Source organism: Microtus oregoni, unplaced genomic scaffold (assembly GCF_018167655.1).
Source record: "Microtus oregoni isolate MIOR12 unplaced genomic scaffold, Mior012 000013F_ref0000133, whole genome shotgun sequence".
NCBI lineage: Eukaryota > Metazoa > Chordata > Mammalia > Rodentia > Cricetidae > Microtus > Microtus oregoni.
The window spans coordinates 15307915-15329492 of record NW_024543072.1 but is presented as its reverse complement, the minus strand read 5'-3'; the positions used below and the strand labels follow the sequence as shown (position 1 = coordinate 15329492).

The window sequence follows — 21578 nt, the reverse complement described above, 5'->3', positions numbered from 1 at the left end:
CTATGGTCTTTCAACAAACGAACTGAAAACAGGATTTTAGAAATGAATGCATTTGTAATTGAATGTGATTTTGCTTGTCTATATAGTTCACAGAGAAATGAGTGAGAGAGACTGATGTACTGATTATAAATGCATTCAGAAGCCATTCGGGCAGCATATTAAGAAGCAGACTGTAGAAAATGTTATTAACCTAGGCAGACTGATCATACATAGTGACATACCTTCTATTGCTGAGGGGAGAACTACAGGGACAGAAGGAAGGAATGAGGTTTAATGATAGCAATTTAATCACCTTACAGGATGGCAATGCTAGAAACCCATCTATCTCATCTCTTCCACACAGAAAAGCTTGTCTTTAAGTGACTGTGGGGAAGTGATCATTTATTTCATGATCACTGATTCATACTCAAAAAGTTTTAAAGTTACTGGAAAGTAGACATAAGAAATATCAAAATGAATCATCTTTCTATGTGTTTGTCATTATGATTTATGCATATTTAAAGAGTGAGAAGTAAAGTCTGTAAATAAATATTCATAGATATTTGCTTCATTAAGATCAAGTCTAGGACTAGAGAGATGGCTCAGTGGTTGAACGCTCTTGAAGAACATCTGAGTTTAGTTCTCAACAGGCAAATTGAGAAGCTGACAGATGTCTGTAACAACGGTGCTGAGAGATCAGGTATCTTCCTGTGGATTCTGGGGGCACCTGAATTTACATGTGCACACACATATGCACAGACACACATACACACACAAAATAAATCATACATTGAAAAAAGACTAAGTGCATTGTTCTTGTTAACTGTACGTATGTGTATATTTCCCTTTTAGTATCTTAGAACTTATGTCATTCAAAGTGAAAAATGTATTAGGATTTGACAAACAAATAGCTAAAATCTCTGTTTTCATTAGTCTGGTCTATATTGCAATCTCTAAGAAAATTACCTTTCTATAAGACCGGGAAAAAAGCAAGCACTTTTATATTCAGCTAGCAACAAAAGCTTATTGCATCAGGAAAATTGAGTTTTAAGTAAACTGACATTGCATCAAAAGTTTGGAAGCTTGGCAAAATATGTTAAAATTTCTACCAAAATTAAAATATACTGTAAGTACAGATTGAAGTCTTTTAGCAATAGTTTCTGCTTTAAAACCCATCCCAATATGTATTCATTATATTAAATTCAATAAAGAGAAGTATGAACAATTGTCTGCAATCCTTTCATAGAGATAAATAACAAGGCAATATTTCCCTTCAGACTTTTCTGATGTGTGTGTATGAAAGTATAGAGTCATGATCATTTTCTTTGCCATGAACAGTTATAATGAATTTACTACATCTATCCATAATTATGTGCCTTAGTCTTTTTTCTGTTCCTGTGGCAAAAATCATGACCAAGGTAACTTACAAAAGAAAGCATTTAATTTGGGGCTATTAGCATCTGAGTGTTAGAGTCCATGTCTTATAATGACAGGGAGCATGGTGGTACTGGAGCATTAGCTAAGAGCTTATATCTTATCATCGTATGGGAGTATATATATATATATATATATATATATATATATATATATATATATATGAAAGAAAGAACCACAAGCTAACCGGGAATGGATGGCATGGGCTTTTAAAACTCAAAGTCCATGCCTAGTGACACACCTCCAACAAAGCCACACATCCTCCAACATTTTCCAAGCTGTCCTACCAACTGCTGACGAAGCACTCAAATATGAGCCTATGGGAGTCACTCTTATTCAAACCAGCACATTTAAAAAGTTTCTTTATTATTTTTTATAATAAGCCATTATATTGTTAAAAAATCTAATAATATGTACAGAAGTGTAAAGATATATAAATGTATATAGGCATTTGTGTCTACCTTTTTAAAAACTTTTTAACTGATCTTTTCGAGGATTTTACATTATGTATCCTGAACCCACTCATTCTGCCCTTTGTTCCTGCACCTCTCTCCTAAAACAAAATTTAAAAGTAAATTGAAAAACAAAACAAAACAAAAATAAAACATAGCAAAAAAAAAATCTCAGCAAAGAAGATGTAGTGTAACACAGTGAGTTACACAGTATATCTTTTAATGCATAGATCTTTATTTGTAAGTGTTTATTGCAATAAGTCCTTGATCATGTTCAAGGTCTCTGGCTTCTGCTACAGTATTGATATTGGGTCCATTTCCTGTTGCCTGCAAGATGTAGGACTCTCAGCTACTTCGCTAGCACCACCTCTGCCCTCATGCCTCTCCATGTTCCCTGCCATGATAATGGACTGAACCTCTGAACTATAAGGGAGCCATCCCAATAAAATATTTTCCTTTGTTTTGTTTTAAGATTTGTATTTGTTTTTATTTATGTGTATGTGTCTATGTGAATGCATATCTGGTATCCAGAGAGCAGAAGAGGGCATCAGATCCACTGGATCTGGGTTAGCGGCAACTGTGAACCTTGACATGGGTGGTTAAAACAAAACCTGAGTTCTCCGAAAGATCAAAATTTACCACTGAGCCACTTTTCCAGTCGGCAGAACTTTCTTATATCAAATTGATATAGCCTCTTTAATAACTTTTACTCTGTGACTTTTACATCCTAATCAGGCAACATAGAAAGCAAAATAAGTTCAGCGTTTAATTAAATCTAAAATACTGCTGACCTCAAGTACTGATATAATATTATTTTCTGGTTTAGTAGTATGTTGTAGAATGTGAGATTCCAGACATGTTAAATCACATATTTAAGAATGTGCATGTAAACATGTTTATTGTAAGGTGAAGATTTCTTTTTCAAATAAAGAGGGGGAAGGGGCTCCCAGGGTGATCCATCTAAAGTGGAATTTAAGGTATTATCGTAAGTCTACTGAAGAAAGTGCAGTGAAAAGGCAGCAAAAAGGTAGACTTTTAAAAGAGAAAAACTCAGACCTATGAATATCTCAGGGAAATAGACCTTTCTGTGTCCCATGGTGCCAATTTCCCACACTTATTTTCCAGCCCAGAAAATCATGTTATGCAAAAAATACTTCATTATAGTTTCAGTCCATAAGGTCATGCCTTATAAGTGGATTAAAATTTGCTGAATTTTTATGTGAATATGAAGTTTCAACAAATAAATATTTTATAGAAAATAAAATCCATAGCTCTGACAGGGAAAGAAAGATTTTATGATTGAGAGGATTTGATTCAGTCCCAGCATTTTGAATTGGACCTGAAAATATTTGTATAAATAGTACCTTATATTGTATGTAGAAAGATAGCTGTAAGTAAGCAGAGTTGTATTTGATGGATATTCATGATTTTTTAAAAAAGTATTTATTTGCAAGATATGGAGTGATATTTTATCTTTTTTACATATATATATATATATATATATATATATATATATATATATATATATACATAAACCATGCCAGTGAGGAGCAGGGCCAACTAAATGCAGCCCTATTCTCACTGCTTTCAGTAGTAACAGGAGCCATGGACATTAATGTAGACCTTGGCTGCAGCAGGGTCTCTGAAGCAAAAAACAAAGCAAAAGCAAGCAAACAGAAATGGAAGGAAATAAGCAAATGTCTCATTTAATACAAGGGCTCATTTTCTTCTTGTGTGATCCTGATCACTTTAGTCTCTGAAGGACTTAGCATCCATTGTTGCATCTTTTGCATCCGGCTAACATGCACGCATGAGCACTGCCCTGTGTGGTGGCATAGCCTGCAGTGCCAGCTTGCAGGAGGTAATGGAAGGGGCAGCACACCTTTGAAGCCAGTCTGGGCTACATTATATGGCTCTGTTCCGAAACGGAGGAGAAGGAAGAAGAGAACAAGGCGGCCATAGCAGTGGTGAAGCTTTCAACCACTTCTTCTTTTAGAAGAAAGCCTGGCATTAGTGTTTATCATTTGTTTCTTGTGTCATTCCCTAGGTTAATCAGAGCATGCTCCCTGCTATTATTTTGTGAGTTGAATCATGCCTCTTCCAAGACACACTGAAATTCTAGGTTCTAGCACCTGAATAGAGTGGCTCCTGAAAGCCATCATATTTGAAAGTAGAATTTGCATGTCATCATGTTAATTGGAGTCATGCATAACTAGGGTGGGAGCTAAGCCTAGGGATGAGCATGGTCTGTAAGGGAAGGTCTGAAGGCACGAAGCATTTCACTGTGACAAGATTTGCTGTGACAAGACTAGAGTTGAATGGCCATGAGCCAAGAATACATGGATTAATAGCAACAACCAGACATTATGACATGCCAGAGGAGATATGTTGCTTGATGCTGGGGGTGGGGCATGGCCAAGTTTATACCATGACTTGAGCCTTTTTTTATCTACATACAGGAAATTATATATTTTTATTGTTTTAAACTTCTTAGTTAATGGCACACCAAATTAATACCATACTCCTGATATGAAAACCAAAACTAGTGTTAATTTACAAAAGGTATTCCCAGATACTTGGCATTTTAGATTTTCCTGTCTTTAGAACTTTGGTTGATTGACCAGTCTGTGGTATTTTACTATACCATTATCGAACAGACTGATATATTTATTTGAAAAAACTAGGATAATAGAAGCATGAAGTAAATTTAAAAAACATTAAAATTTCTGAGTAAGTGTGAGCAAAGCAATTAATGAAACACATACAAAGAATTGGGCTCTCATATGTATATAGGTGAGAGTGAGGAGGAGAGGAGGGTAAAGCCAAGCTCATCCCTGTGCTATTGACAAAAGTTCAATGAGGACAGAAAGGGAATAAATGAAGGGAGGATGAAGAGAAATCCAAGTGCAGTTTTTGAACTAGAAAAGCACCAAGTTAAAAAGTGGCATTCCTTAAAGGAAGAAAGCAAGGTAAGGTTAATGGGCTGTGTCAGGCTATGAAGGGACATTAAGTAACAATAAAAGTAAGATTTAGCAAAGTGATAAACATCCATTAACCAATATAAACCAATCTCCATAGTAACTAAACACATCAGGCAAAATGTGATAAATACAATGAACCAGAGGCAAATATAATCATCATAAAACTTCTGGCATATGTGTGAGCACATATTTATGACATAGGCATTATCTATGACTATTCATGTTATAAAAAACAAAGAGTTTAGGTGAAAGTTCTACATATTAAATGGGAAAAATTAACTATGAGTGGTGGCAGAGACTGCAAACATTGGCTCGCTGATATGTTCTAATGAATGATTCTTTTTTCGTATGTCTCATTTATTTATTGAAAACACATTTCCTTAAGTGTCTGTTTTTAATTACATTGCCTTACACATTGTGATAGACACTTCACTTAAGCTGCCAATGATGCAGGACTTCCGTATTCAGCATGCTTCGAGATTCAACCATATGTATTACATGGATGTGTTTTACTTGATGAGAGAGCGCAGATATAACTCAGGAGTGGAGCGTAAGAGTGGAGCATAATGGAAAAGAAAAATCCCCATCACAAAGTGATGTCCTAGCCATAACAATGTCATAACACAATTCTCAAAGGTAGCTGATGAAGATGGCATAAAATATAGTGCATAGAGTTATATGAAGACATCATACTTGATAGTGGGTGATTATGTTCCTCTATATATATATTAGCATCACAACTCTTATTATTGTTGTTTAGGGATAGATTCCTATTTTTTTTTAAATTATCTCCAAATTAGTCTGAGGCAGGTTCTTTTTTGGAGACGGTCAGAAGACACTGATATCATAGGAGGGAGCACGTAGAGATCTCAAGAAGTATCATCCAGTAGGCTATGTGTGGCGACAGAAGACTAATATTGAAGATCTTGACCCTGTGTAGGCTTAGACTAGTGATGTCATAGTCTTTAATGGAAACAAATTACAATAATTTAGGCAGGTAAGAATTTTATTGAGAGAATATTTGTACATCGCTATGGGTTGCGATTTAAACAGAACCAAAGAGAACACAGCAAATGTCTGTGCTCAAGACGCCAGGCTAATGCTTTCATCACATTAGATCATATTCAGCTACAAGAATGAGAAAAGCTAATTAATAAAATTGAGGATTTTGTTTTTCTGGAGAGACAAGAAGTTCAGAGGTTTAAGAAATCCAGTGATGTTACATCATCACTACAAGCCCTCATTTCAGACTCGGTTCCTGGAGATTCTCAACAGCCATTGTAATTGTGGTGTAACATCCTCTCAAGATTTGTTTTGCATGGTGGGTAACTTCGCCTCAGGTTTGTGACTAAGAGAAGGAAGAAGACCCCTTGTGTGTGGCAGTAGCATGGTCAGTTTATTCCTCCCTATGATGAGCAGCTTTGCTGGAAGAGAGTCTAGAAAATGATCATTTCCAATCTCAGAAACATCTTTGCCCTGTGACAAAGCTAACCAGGACACAGCAGGCTACAAATGTGGAGTTCTCATTCATCACACTGACACTTTGATACAGTATGTTAGAGAAGAGAAGAGATACCAAGTATATAAACAGCAATGAATCCAACATGATATTTGCATCATTTAAGCCTTTAATCATATGCATCTTATTTCCTAAACAAAGAAGGAAATTGAGACACAGGAAGATTAAACACCTTCCCTACAGTCTCACATGGTAACTGAAAGATAATTCCTGACTAGAAATTAAAGCCCATAGAATTAAATGCTAATATGTTTCCATGGCATTTGAGATTATTTACAGGTAACACCAAGCTAAATGTTCCTTAGATGGGCAATTTTTCAAAATGTATAATCTGGGTGTTAAGCAGTCATTAACTTTTAATAATGACAATTTAATTTAAAACTAAAATCTCCCCTAGGGCATAGACCATATCTTCAATACTTTTCAGTTCCCAATGGTCAATCCAGGACTTTATTGATGAAAATTTTGAGAAGCAAGGTTTGGTTTGCATGAAAATGGCTCCCATAGACTCATATATTTGAATGCTTAGTTAGCTGAACTCTTTGGGAAGGATTAAGAGGTGTGGTCACTGGGGTAGGCTTTGTGATTTTTAAAACCATCTGTCAGGCACAGTCTCTCACTCTCTTCCTTTTGCAGTTGAATGAAGATGTAACTCTCAGCTACTTTCCATCACCTTGCTTCTCACCATGTTCCCAGGAATGATAAAAAAGGACTTACATTCTTAAACTGTAAACAAATGTCAATTGCTTTTTTAAATTTATAATCAAATGTCAATCAAATGTCTTTTAAGAGATGTTGCTCCTTCCTCAGTCATCAAACAATTCAATGACAATATAATAACATACAGTATCCATACTGTATTTGTGTATTTTCCCTCTTTATGTGGCTTTATTTTAAATTCTATTGTTTTCTTTTTCTTTTCGATTTTTTGAGACAGGGTTTCTCTGCAAGTCTTTGGCTGTCCTGGAACTCATTCTGTAGACTAGGCTACCCTTGAACTCACAGAAATCTGCCTGCCTCTGCCTCCCAAGTACTGGGATTAAAAGTGTGTGCCACTACACCTAACTATCTTCTCTTTTCTTAATGGACTTTATCCTTTTTCTTTTCTCTCCCAAGCCTACATATATGTTTATATATGTACATATACATATATATATGTTTATATATATGTACACTATAAGCTGTTTAGAGGTTTTCTTTTCTTCATCTGAATCTATTTTTACTGTATATCTCTCTTTTCTGACCACATGAGTCTTGAATTAGCTAAGTGATATGGATAGAATAGAATTAAAGCCATGGCTTTGATGGTTGGATCCACCCCACTCCTTAGCTATCTGAGAATCTAGCTTCATACCAGGGGTATTGGCAGAAATCATGTTTATTGCCAGAACTCTATGAAGTTTCAAGGTCCCTGCCTCTACCAAGAAGCATGCTGTGGGCTATTCATAAATACCGCTTAAATGTTTTGTGGTGGGGTTTCTTAAAAGAGCTGCAAAGTTTTTGCAGCTAAAGCTGAGTCAGTAAGCCTTTCTTAAATGAGACTCACTTGCCTCTAGCAAACAGAGCCCACCTGACAAAATGCTGCTACCAAGAAGTCATTCTTAACTCTGTTCTTTTTGTCTAGAATTACTTCCTAAGCTCTCTCAGGTTTTGTGTGGATGCACTTGTCCAAGTTGGCTTCATTTGTTGTAAGGAGTTTCTGTCATGCCCAGTTCCACAACCATTCAGTCCCAAAGAAATACACAGAGGTCTACATTAACTAAAAACTGCCTGGCCTATTAGCTGAGGCTTCTTATTAACTCTTACATCCTTCATTAACCCATAATTCTTGACTGTGTTAGGAACTGCATATTGAGCCTTTCCTTTTCCCAGAATTCTTCTTTTCTTGTCATCCCACCTATACTTTCTGCCTGGTTGCCATGCCTATACTTCCTACCTGAGTACTGGCCAATCAGCATTTTATTAAAGTGATACAACTGACAAATCTTTACATTGTACCACAGCAGCTTATTTCATTTCATACATTTTCTTATCTGTCATAGATACAGCAAAAGTGTGACTAAACATTATTCTACCCCATACTGAAGTTCTAACAAAAAGTATCTGTGAATATGACCTCACTTTGAGATAGTCTTCAATGAGAGATGTCAAAGTGAGAATAAAGGTGATCTCTGATCCAAACTAACAGATACTAGATACCCTTGTCAAAACAAGAAATCACACACAGAGAGAATATTGTTTCAATTGAGCAATAGAAATCTAGTTAATATTGTCACTGGGCAAGGAATACCAGAGATTTCCAGTCAATGTCTGGTAGGAGAGACACAAGCAGTCAGCAGTCAATTCCTCTTTGCAACCATCGTATATAACCAGTGGTACTGATACCTCACTTTCCAACTTCTGCTCTAAGAATTGTGAAACAATGTGTTTTTACTATTTTAACCAACTCTTTTCCGGTACTTTTAAAGTAGAGGCATTAGAAGACTAAAGAGAAACCTGATCCTACTGCACGCACTGGCTTTGTGAGAGCCTAGGCAGTTTGGATGCTCAACTTACTAGACCTGGATGGAGGTGGGGGTTCCTTGGACTTCCCACAGGACAGGGAACCCTGATTGCTTTTCTGGCTGGGGGGGGACTTAATTGAGGGAGGGGGAGGGAAATGGGAGGCGGTGGCGGGGAAGAGACAAATTTTAATAAATAAATAAATTAAAAAATTAAAAAAAAAAGAAGACTAAAGAGAGATGTGAAATGCCTTCATAAAGCTTTATAGTCTAGGGAAGGAAATGGAGAAACTCTAAGAGCCCGTTAGGTACTTTGTACAGCACGTTCTGAGATAAAGAAATATTGGGGTGTGGAGATAGGAAATGCTGTTTTGTTTGGGGATCTGTGAGCATATGACCTTTCAAGTGAACAAGGCAAAGGACTGAGCCCTATTATTTCTGTAGAAAGAGATCTTAGGGAGGAAAAGCGCCAACCCCAGGCTCTGAGAAAAATAATTCCCTTTTGTAAGTAGGTGCAAATGCACTGGAATTGGGAGAGGGAGAATGGTAGGGTGTCAGGGAACCACATTGGTTTGCTTTGAAATTTGATGCTGTCTTTGGCCTCTCTTTTTTTGTATCACTATCTGTCTGACTGTCTATCCATCTATGGATGTCTGTCTATCAATCTATCTGTCTCTATCTATCTATCTATCTATCTATCTATCTATCTATCATCTATCTATCTATCATCTATCTATCTATCTATCTATCTATCTATCTACTCTATTGCCTACTCTATCATCTATCTATCTATCTATCTATCTATCTTCTATCTATCTATTATCTATCTATCATCTATCTATCTATCTATCTATCTATCTATCTATCTATCTATTATCTATCTATCTATCATCTATCATCTATCTATCTATCTATCTATCTATCTATCTATCTATCTCTCTATATCATCTGTATATCATCCCTCTGTCTCTCATCTATCTATCTATCTATCTATCTATCTATCTATCTATCTATCTATCATCAGGGTGTCTGTACGTAACCCAGGCTTGTCTCAGACTTGTGATCCTCCTGACTCATCTTCCTGAGTGCTGGGATCTCTAGTGTGGCCCACTATACTTAGCAACCATTTTACATTGAAAATTTCTGAATTTGGGGCTGGAGAGATGGCTCAGTGGGTGAAGGTCTTGCTGGCAAGCCTGGCAACCTGAATTAAATCCATGGAATCCACATGGGAGGGAGAGAACAAACAATTCCGTAGTGGATGGAGAGAACTGATTGCTTGGTCTGTCTTTTGAATGAAATGGGAAGCTATGTGATTGATTTTTTGAGGAAAAGGGCATGCTACAATTGTGATTTGATTTAAGGATTTTTCTTTTCTTTTTTTCTTTTTTTTTCTTTCTTTTTTTTTTTTTTTTTTTTTTGAGATAAGATGTCTCAATGTTGCCATGGCTGGCCTTAATCTCACTATGTAGCGCAGGATTGATTTGAGCTGAGAATCATCCTGCCTTAGATTTCTGAGTGACAGGATTAGAAGTATTTTGTGCTACACTGGAACTTATTGAGTTTTAAAGGAACATTTGTGACTTCTTTGTAGAGAAAAATCCAAGGAAGCAGAGGTAGAACCTGAGAAATGAGGGCAGAAGCTTATCTTGTAAACACATGGGAATGAGTGACATTTGGAGGCCAGTCAGAGAGACAGGATGGAAAAGGGAAGAGAAGGACTAGGTAGAACTTTGAAGGTACAGAAGAAAAGCCTGAAAGCAGAAATGGAAACCAGCTGTGTGGAGGATGCTACAGGAGGTTTCCAGTTAGCAGGAGCAGCTAAGAAGGAGGCAGTGAATGCCCATGCTGCAGTGCATGAAGTCTGTGTGGAGAAGAATCTGGCTTGCCACCAGCTTACAACTCTTTAAAGCAATGACATCTGTTAGTCACCCCATAACTTACTTGCCCTGCTTGCAGTATTGATTGATATTTCCGGACCTGGTGAGCTGTTGTCACATTTCAGTCTCATTGATGAGCAAGTCTTATTTTTTCTATTAAATCTCTATGAATTATCTACTAACATGACAAGAAAAAAATTAGGTTAATAGGAAAGTTCAAAGTAGCTTGACACTGACTAAGAAAATTGTTTGGTACAATTTTATCAAGAACTTTACATAAGGATCCAGTAATAAGAGTCCAATAACAGCTTGAAACTTCACAAAACTTGCTAAAGACTTCTTTGCTGTTTAAATAATTGTTTAGTTCCTGTACGTATTATCTTATTTAACATTCCAGTTTATCAAAAGTAAGATACATATTTTAAAAGAAACATTTGCACAACCAAGTAATAAAAAATAGCATGATAGCATTGAGTTCAATAAAATTGTATCTTACTTTGAAACATGATAGGTTTCAGAATTATTTCCTTAGTTTTGTAGCACAAACAGACCTCAGTCTACAAAGTATGAGATGGCCATACATTTGTGAAATGGGCTCAAAGAGTAGATACTTGAAGGCTGTTACTGGAATTCAAATCTTGGCTCTATAAGGTACAGGTCAAAGAAAGTAGGTAATTTCTGTGGGCCTTATCAGGTTCAGCTCTATGGGAATAAAAAATGGGAATAAAAAGAGTTCCTACTACATCATGTTTCTGTAGGTTTCAATTAAGATAAGATATGTCAGGAATGGATGGCCCAGAGATTTAGAATAGAACCAAACATGCAAAGTCAATCAATCAATCAACCAAGCAATCAAAATGTCAATGTAATGATGCCTAACTCCATTCTGATATACTCATAGATTGATGCCTAGCCCAACAGCCATAAGAGAGGCTTCATCCAGCAACTGGTGGATACAGGTGCAGAGACCCACAGCCAAACATTAGGCTGAACTCAGGGAATCCTGGTGAGGAGAGGGATAAAAAATTATAGGAGACAGAGGGGTTAAGGACATCACAAGAAAACCCACAAAACAACTAATCTGGCCTCATAGGAGTTCACAAAGACAGAAGTGATAACAAGGGAGCCTGCAAGGGACTTACCTCAGCCCTATGCATATATGTGATAGCTGTGTATAGTTTGTTTTCTTGTGTGACTCCTGACTGTAGGAAAGAGACTGTCTCTGACTCTTTGGCTGACCTTTGGGACCCTATTTCTCATACTGGGTCCCCTTGCCCAGTCTTAATAAAAGGGGAGGTGCTTAGTTTTATTACAACTTGCTATGCTATGTTTTTTTTTTTTTGATACCCATAGGAGGCCTGCCCTTTTATGAATAAAAAAGGAGGAGGGGTAGATTGTTCGGGTGTGTGTGGGGGGGGGAGCAGGAAAGGAAGGTGGTGGAAAGGACTTGGAGTGCAGGAGAGAGTAGAAACTGCAGGTGAGATGTAAAATTGATTAATTTAAAAACAAAAACAAACCCAAGAATCAAAATCCCAAACCCAGCAAAGAAAGAGAAGGCATGTACAAAAAAATAGAGTAAAGGCATTTCTCAGATATATTATTATTATTCCATACCAATGGATTTGAAGAAAATGATAATTCCAGTTACTTCAATGAACACTGGTCAACTGGAGTTTAACTTAGTATTTCAAGAAGAGGCATAGCTTACCCAGAAACTAGGTATTGGGGTAGATAGAGGAGGGCTGAGGATGGAGGTCTACGGCATAGAGTCTATGCCTTTGTCCTGATGACATCTATCCAGATGTGCCAAACGCTTTGCCAGTTCACCAACTTTGTTGTCTTCTAAAGTCTTTATAGTCTCCTATACTGTCCTATGGATGTGGTGAGTGGAATAAGGTGGTTTTTATGTCTGCTTTCTATCTATAGCCCATTTCTCTGGTCATTTATGGGCAGTTTAAATTCTACTACAAATGTGTTCTAGAGAACAAAGGCCATAGAGTAGTTTGGGGTCTTCCATGCATCATAGGCTGTAAACAGGAAACTCGAAGTAGCCCTGTCTGGCAACCCTGGTTGGTAACCTTGCTTTGCCTCCTCTGTTTATAGCTGAACATCAGAAAAGAAGCTCATGGCTTGGCCGCCTTAGGGGTTATTTCTAAAGGTGTCCCTTCAAATATTCTGGCATTCTTCCACTTCCTACCTCCATGTAGAAAAAAAAATCAATATACTAAGCAGCATTCAGAGGTTGGTCCTTTGTAACAAATCTTTTACTCATAGATTTTGTCTTCTGCGCTAAGGATTTTGAAGCTCAGTGCCAATGAGATGGCTCAGTGTGTTAACATCCTTGCCACATAAGCATGAGGACCTACTTTTGACCCCAGGATCCATGTAACAGTGAGTATGGTAGTGTGAATCTGTAATTTTAGTGTTCTGATGGTTATATGGGAGTAAGGGAGAGACAGAGAATCCTCACAACCTTGCAGGCAATGTAGGCTGGCTTTCACAGCTGAAAATACAAAAGACCCTTGGAAAGGCAAATAATCACTCTTAAGTTACCCTCTGACCTCCATGCATGCAACATGGAATGCACATATCCTCACTGTCACTCAAATACACACAACAACAACAAAAGAAGATTTTTATAACTTACCTTCCCTTTCTTTATAGACTACAAAAGAATGGACATAGCATAGAAGAAAGATCTCTAACGGAAATAAAACTGAGCAAAAAATTTAGTCTATGCAACTCTGTAGATTTTATTTATTAAGATGTTCTGTCTGTGCCAGGAACTATCATAGCATCTATGCTATGAATAGAAACCAAACATGGTTATTTATCCTTGCAGTCAAGAACAAAATATGAGACACATAAACATAGAACAGTCCATAATATGTCCAGTTAAGACACAATGGAGAGGGGCATTGCTTTGGAGGTCTGGTGTCTTAAACGAAGCTTAAGAAACAAAGAGTACGGTTCATCAAACTGTGATAGGCAAGGAGGGGGGTTAAAATGATGAGGGAATGTGGAAGACTTGCTAGATGAATCTCAATGGGCTGGAGCATTACTGTGTGATCTGCAGATGGAGGCAAGCAGAGTTTTCTGTAGACCACAGCAATATGACTTAACAAAAGTAGATACTTTAAATTTTTGGTCCAATTAGCTCATCTTTCTGAAGCTTAGACCCTCTAAGAATATGGGCTTTAAGAAGGGTGCTATAGTTGTTAACTTTCCTTGTAAAGTTGACTATGTTTGTATCACCCAAGAGATACTAACTCTTCTTTCTGAAAGAGTGTCTCAGAGAGGCTTGAGAGGAGAAGGCCCATGGGGTCTTGGACTAAATGAAAAGGGAAAATGGGTGACTCAGACCAGTGCCCGCATGATCTGCTTTTGCCCCTTGACTTCACATAGAATGTGACAAACCGCTGAATATTGTCACTGCCATTCCTGACATGGTGTACTGTACACCTTCTTACACTGTGTGCCAGAATTAATTCTTCTTCCACTTAATGTTGCTTGTTAGTTTTTAGCTTTTTGATCCAGGAGTAGGAAATGCATACAGTTATTGTGAGAACTTTCTGGAGGTCATTTGGAATCTCAATACCTTACATGTAGATGTCCAGTTCAAGGAAGAACATTATAGACTTTGTTTGCTTTGTTACTGTCTAAGTGTTGATATTACATTAAAATGTTTGTAATATTATAAATAATTAACTTCTGACAACTGTAGATCATTATAAAAGGGCTATTGTGTTTACAGGATGCCCAACAGAGTAACATTTCTTTTTTGTTTTTGTTTCTTTTCTTTTTCTTTTTTTTGAGACAGCTTTTCTCTGCATAGCTTTGGAGCCTGTTCTGTAACCAGAGATCACCTGCCTCTGCTTCCCAAGTGTTGGGAATTAAAGGCATGTGCAGGCACCACCCAGCACTAGACTGACCATTTCTTTTCTTTTCTTTTCTTTTCTTTTCTTTTCTTTTCTTTTCTTTTCACTGAAAACGTTTTTATTGAGACCACACCAGGCAAGAAAATTCTGGCATTAAGCACCTTCCTCCTTGGTGATGTGGTCTTTCTTGAGTGGTCCCATGAAAGCGTTCTTCTCCTCCATGGTCTGGAAATGACCGTGGCTAAACTTGAAGGTGGTGTCAATGAATTTCAGGTCAATCTTCTCCAGAGCCTGTCGTTTTGGTCTGCACCAGTAAGGACTTGCCAAAAGTGAGCACTCGTTTCTTGGTTCCCACCACACAGCCTTTAAGCATGGTGAAGTCATTGGTTACCTCATCATAATGGACAAAGCCACCCAGTGGGTTGATGCTCTTGTCAGAAGGGTCATAGTCAGTAGATGCATTGTTCTTGATCACTTTGCCATCTTTGATAAGGTTGCTCTGACCAATCTTGTAAATCTTCTTGTTGATCTCTGCCTTTCTGCCCAGCACGGGCCACAGAGAAGGCCACTAGGACAGGGTTTGCCAAGCTCAAATACAGGCAACCATGCACAACCCTCGGTGGGTCTTGCAGGGCAGTTGCTTTGTATGCCAACGACTGGTCACCCCTTTGTAGCCTTTCCCTTTATCACTCGGATGACATCAATCATCTCATCCTGCCCAAACACCTGGTTCACAGGAACCTGCTGCTCCACCTCTCCCGGGCCCAGTCCAGCTTTTCAGCCACAGTGCCCCATTCACCTGGAACATCAAGTGTGCCTTCTGGCCCAGAGGAAGCAGACACATCTGAGTGTGGGCAATTATCCGGATGACTTGGCAGTACTTCTTCATGCTGTTGAAGTCTGTCTCCAGTTGTTTCTTTCCCATGTCATCCTGCCATTTCTTACAGTATTTGGTGAAGGCCTTCTTCTTGGATTTGTGCCAGTTCTTGTAGAAACACTTTTTACACTCATCACTGATGTGCTCAGCAAATACTGTCTTGAAGGTGCGGAGACCTCGTGGGGTTTCGACGTATCCCACGATGCCCACAACTACCATAGGTGGTGTTTCCACAATGGTTACAGCCTCTACGACTTCTTTCTTGTTCACCTTGGATCCTGGTCTGTCCACCTCCCGGACAATGTGGGTCATGACAGCCTTGTAGCTTAGAAAGGACGTGAGGTGAACAGGCTTGGACGGGTCATCCTTGGGGAAGCTCTTCACTTTCCCACGATGCCTGCTGCTGCGCTTCTGAGGTAAGAAGCCCAAGGACCCATGCCTGGGAGCAGAGAATTTCCTGTGAGACATCTCTCCGTCACACGCTGCCAGACTGACCATTTCTAATCATGGCTGCAGAAAATGCATATTGACAGTTCAAGACTGTAAAGGAAGTCAATGAGAGGAAGAATGGAAGATATTCAAAATACCCTGATTCAACTGAGTTCCCAAATAATTATTAAGTAATAGTTTCCTCTGTCATTTTAATAAAGTAACTTCCCTTGATTTTTCCACACTACTAAGAATAATCCAGCTGCTTTGGGGAAACCATTATTGGGAGAAGACTCTTCTCCCTTAATTTACAATTTTTTTTTAAAAAAATTTCTATTAAATAAAGGAGGCTTACATTAGTCCTTATGTTATTAACTGCTTAATGGATTTAGGAAGGAGGTAGCAGAGGACAGATTGTTCCTTGCATTTAAATGAGACAAATAGCATTCTCAACTGATTACACATTGAGGGAAAAAAAGCTCCACCATATTGCTGCATGTTAAGTCCACAGAAGTAATAAATTAATCCATTAGTGGCCAAATGTGTCTTCTGTTGTGCTCATTATCACGTATTCCCAGGTGTTTGGGAGCTTATAAGTATAAATTAATGTGACTTTTAAACTTGGTAATAGAAATATGCAGCATAAGGATCATAAAGTATAAAATGATTCCCACACCAGTGCTTTTTACAATAAAAGGTAGCATTAAATATTAAATTAGCATGTTTTTGTCAATGTTGGAATGAGTTATCTTGTCACAACAAAGCAACAAAGAATAATCATCAATAAAAAAAAAACATGGTTACCATGGTTTCTTACTAGTTGCCTGGTTTTGTATATTTCTGTAAAGCCACATTGCCAAACAGTAGACAACCTGACTGTATTAATATGTGCCTTTGAGGAGATGATTGACTTAGGTACTTGTTCATCAACATGTGTCTAGAACACACACACACACACACACACACACACACACACACACACGCATACACACAAAGCTACTGACTGCTAGAGAGGCTCAAACATTAGAAGAGAGGCTTCCAACAGTGGTATGGACAGAATAACTCTTGGGATACTGGTGTGTGTGTGTGTGTGTGTGTGTGTGTGTGTGTGTGTGTGTGTAAGAGAAAGAGAGGGTGGGAGGGAGGAAGAAGGGAGGGAGAGAGATCTAAGTCTTGAAAGATAAGAATGGAAAGTGGCTGATTGAAAGATGGGTACCTCCTGAGAACTTATTGTATCCAGGCACTGTTATTGTTTTAATTCGAAATGTCCTTTATAGAAAGAACCATGTGATTGAACACTTGATTCCCAGGTGGTGGTACTGTTTTGGAAGATTGCAAAACTTGCCAGGTAGAGACTCACTGGAGGAAGAAGGTCACTATACCTGGGTTCATAGCCTAGCTCACTTCCAACATTCTCTGCATCTGAGCATGGATGCAAACTAAATAGCCAGCTCCCTGGTCCTGCAACTGTGCCATCCCTGACTGCTACTCTGCCTTCCCCTTCATGAAAGACTTTCTGCCTGAACCATGAGTCAGAATAAACCTTTTCCATTTTAAGTTGCTTTTGTCTGGGTGTTTGGTCATAGCAACAAGAAAGCAAATCAAGCCCTTTCACACATTCCATCGGTGATGCTTTGTGTGTGTGTGGAGAGGAGACAATGATGACCTTGGATGGTTGGGAATGAGAGGCTTGTGGACCGTTTTCTCTGTAATTCTGCTAACACTGCATTTAATTTTTTTTCTTTACAAACAGTAAAATAAGAGCATTTTATATCAATAGATGTCTCTATGAAATTCTGGTTGACTGGTGTATTAGAATAGTACATAAAATAGAATTTTTTTCCACATATGTCTGAGGTGATTCACAGTTTAGTAAGAAACATGTTATGTAACTCCAAACAGACAAACACATGTGTGCATGCACACACAGACACACACCACACACACACACACACACTCACACACACAGGGAAGAGGAGAAATGAGGGAAGAAATGGCTAAGAACCCACATTAAGTGCTAAGGAAATCTGGAATATTTTAGTTATGGCTTAAGTGAAGACATTAAGATAAACTTGACATAATTTTGAAATGAGTCACTTTAAGAAGATATCATCCCAGTGTATCTGCAAAGAGAAAAAAAAGTATGATTAAGAAAAATAATTCAACAATTATTTAGTCACCATCTAGTATTTGAGAGGCTTTGAGAAGCACTAGAGAAATTGGGAGAGCTGGGGAGATGATAGCGTTTCAATTAATTAGTCATGGTATAGAGATACACCCATGAGTTACAGTTCAAGGTATAAAGTTTTGCTTGCTGGAAATTTCATCTTATTTCATAGAAATGTTAAGAGAAAGCAATAGTTCAGAAAATTGGAATGATATAGGAGAAGTCTGGCCACGAAAGATGAGAGTAGTTTTTCACAGGGTGAGTTGGGATTGCAATAACAAGAAAATGGAAGTCAATAGAGGAGCCTACAGTGCAGATTACTTATAAAAAGAGCATGTTATTGAGGTTGTAAAAGGGGGTAATATTCTCTTTGTCCATCGTTTCCTATTGACAAAATTTACAATGCCAGATAGCTGCTTTCTGCATTGAAAGAACTATTTAAAATGGGAGGTTCCCAGTGTTCCCTCCCCTAATAAACTAATATTCTTAGAACAGAATAAAGTCAAAATGATATCAATAATGGAGAAGGCTGCTCTTCAGAAGCTGCAGTAGCTGGGACTTTCATCCCCCAGGAAGCTGTTGCAGGAGGTTCACCAAGAGCAGCCTAAGTATAGCGTGAGATTTCATCAAAGCAAGGATCCCATTTCTTTGCTACTACTTTTCTACATTGGTTACTTCTGTGGGCTTCATGACATCATACTTCTAACACATTTTCTCTTACAACACCTATATGAACCAAAGACAAAACTTTTTTGTTGTTTTTTCAGAAATTTGCTCAATGATGACCAAATAATCCATATAAAAATATTTGCATCTATAAATATCTATAATATCTTCTAAATATCTCCAATGATATAAACAGATGGAATCTCAATATTCATAATAAAAAATAAGACATATTACAAAGCTTGCTTTAGTTTAAGTTATTTAATGATAAATTCTTAAAGACTGTATGCAAAAACATTGTAATTACCATAGTAACATTTAAAATTTTCTGGGGAAAAATGTCAACTCAATGATAGCCTGAAGTGATAAGCAGTATGCAAAAGACCTAAGACTCAGAGTATAAATCTAGTGGGCTTTCCTAAGGCTTCTTCAAACATCCTTAGATTCAGTTAAGCTATCCCTACCCTTCCTTTTCCCATTGACAAGCTTTGACAAGGATCCACACCTAGCTGAAGACCTGTTGACAGTTGACTCTTCAGGAGCAAGAGTATCTCCTTTTAGGAATACGGCAAATGGAAAGTTGTTTGTGTTCCAGTAGATAAATCCACACTTATGTGCACTCGGTTAACCCTAATTGAACTGAGTAGTTAAAATAAATACACAAATAAGCCATTATAAAATGAAGACAAGAAGTCGGGAGAAAGTTTTGATGCTGTACTGGGAAGACGTAAATGAGAGTAGTGAGGGTGAATATGATCAGGATACATTGTTTATATACATCAAATTTTCAAAGAAGAAAGGCAAAAAGATGTAAGAATCCTTCAGTCTTGAAATTCATGAGACTTTTCAATCCAGAGAACCCAGGAGTCTATGAATGTGACCTTTCGATTTTCATAAAAACTTAATCGCTTCAGTTGTTATGTAGGCCTCATTAGCACAACTTTTAAAGCTAATATTTGACATCGAAGGTGATAATGTATGTAGAAGTTCCACAGAAAGGTGAGAAAGTTGACCAAACATGATGAGAAGCTAGTTGATGTGTGTTACATGAATAAAAAAACAAAAAACAACCAACCAACCAACCAACCAAACAACAACAACAAAAAACCAACTCATGAATCACTCACACAGATTTACATTCACTGGTGATAGCAAAAGAAAAGCAACAATACTTTTGAATGAAATCTTTTTATATACAGTGGAAGTTCTTACTAAAATTTTTAATTAGAGGGAAAACAAACCTGGTTATGCCCAATGCTGTACAATCCTGTCCCAGAAAAATTGTACAAGCAGTTTAGTGAAGGTTAAACTTTGAATCTTTCATTTAGGGTGTTGTTTTTTTTTTTTTTTTTTTCTGGAAATACTGGGAACTGGAATGGAGAAGTATAAACTTCTGCTAGGCAAGCACTCTACCATTGCAATACATCCTCTGTAAGATTTAAATATTTAAATCTAGAAAAGAGGTAGAGCAAATGATCATCATGAATCTCTATGGAAACTGTATTTTAGAATGTTTTAAAAGATTTCTCTCTTCTCTTCTCTGTGTATATGTGTGTGAGTGTGTGGTGTGTGTGTGTGTGAGTGTGTGTGTGTGTTTGTGTGTGTGTGTGTGTGTGAGAGAGAGAGAGAGAGAGAGAGAGAGAGAGAGAGAGAGAGACTGCTCATGCACCTATAATCTATATTATATGGCAGTTTGTGCTGTTTCTTCTACCCGGAGATCAAATTCACTTTGTCAGGCCTGAGGGCAAGTGCCTTTATGCATTGAGCCATCTCACTAGTCCTTGAAGCCCTGTTTTGAAACTGTGTTCTGTGAAGCAGAATGCTCACCTTGAGTGTGAACTGCTTGAATATGTGGCCCGGTCTCCGTGGCAGCTGCTTCTTCCTTAGCACAAATGAGTCGTCTTATTTTGATTGTAAGAAAGTGAAATGAAGGATCAACAACAGAGTTTTTTAGAAAGGAAAATAAAGAGGTCACGCTCTGTGACAAGGGTCCAGGAAAGGAGAGCGGGGTCCTGTACTTTTCCAGAGAGTGGCTTTGCCTTTTCCGTGATTGATGACCTGTCTGTGGGGATGCTGGCTGCCATAATGGTGTCATGGCCTCTTCCCAACAGTGGAAAATGCTGTTAGTCCCAGTGTGGTGGAGGTGAGCAAAGTCTGTGCTTACTGAGCTGATACAACCACAGCCAGTCCTCCAGCTCACACTCGTGATGCAGGGTGATGTGTGCAGTGATGCATTGCTTACTCTGCAAATATAAAAGTGGTCCTAGAAAAGACAGAAGAAAACTTACCAGTGGCTGCTTCTTAGAAGTAGTGATCAAAGTTTTCATTTTTAATATTAATTTTTTGTACTTATTTAAGAATTTCATTCATAAGCAGGCATAAATTCTATGGTAAAATGTACAGGCACTGGTGAAAATTAAAATCATATGCCTGCCAAGGTAGCAAAGGAAGCATTGAGATTGGAATATGACCTACATTCCAATCCTAATGCTTCCACTGATTAGCTCGAAGGGTGATAGCTTGCCTTTCCCTCTAATGCTGGGTGACAGGACTGAACTGAGCTCCTAGGCAAAAGACTACCCCAGTTTCTCCTTGCAGGAGCATGCTTCTCCTTTTAAGAGATCCCTGTCTATCCATCTCCACTCTTGCTGTAGGACCTGACAGGTGGGATTCAGGTTTGCTTGTTACTCTGCCTCCTGCCACTGCCTTTTCTCTGTGACATCTTAGAGTCTCTTCCCATAATGACACAGCTGTATGCCCTGGCAGCATTGGCAAACACAGTTTGCCTGTGTATTAACCCCTTGGCTTTATTAAA

General features: G+C 38.0%; 1 protein-coding gene and 1 pseudogene across 9 annotated transcripts in view; one reads left to right on the top strand and one right to left on the bottom strand.

Moving 5' to 3' along the window:
• The window catches only part of Nrg3 (neuregulin 3), a 983941-nt gene that overhangs the window by 850183 nt on the left and 112180 nt on the right, over positions 1-21578 (top strand). The gene's annotated exons all lie outside the window — the stretch shown is intronic.
• Positions 14778-15969, bottom strand: LOC121454960 (annotated as a pseudogene).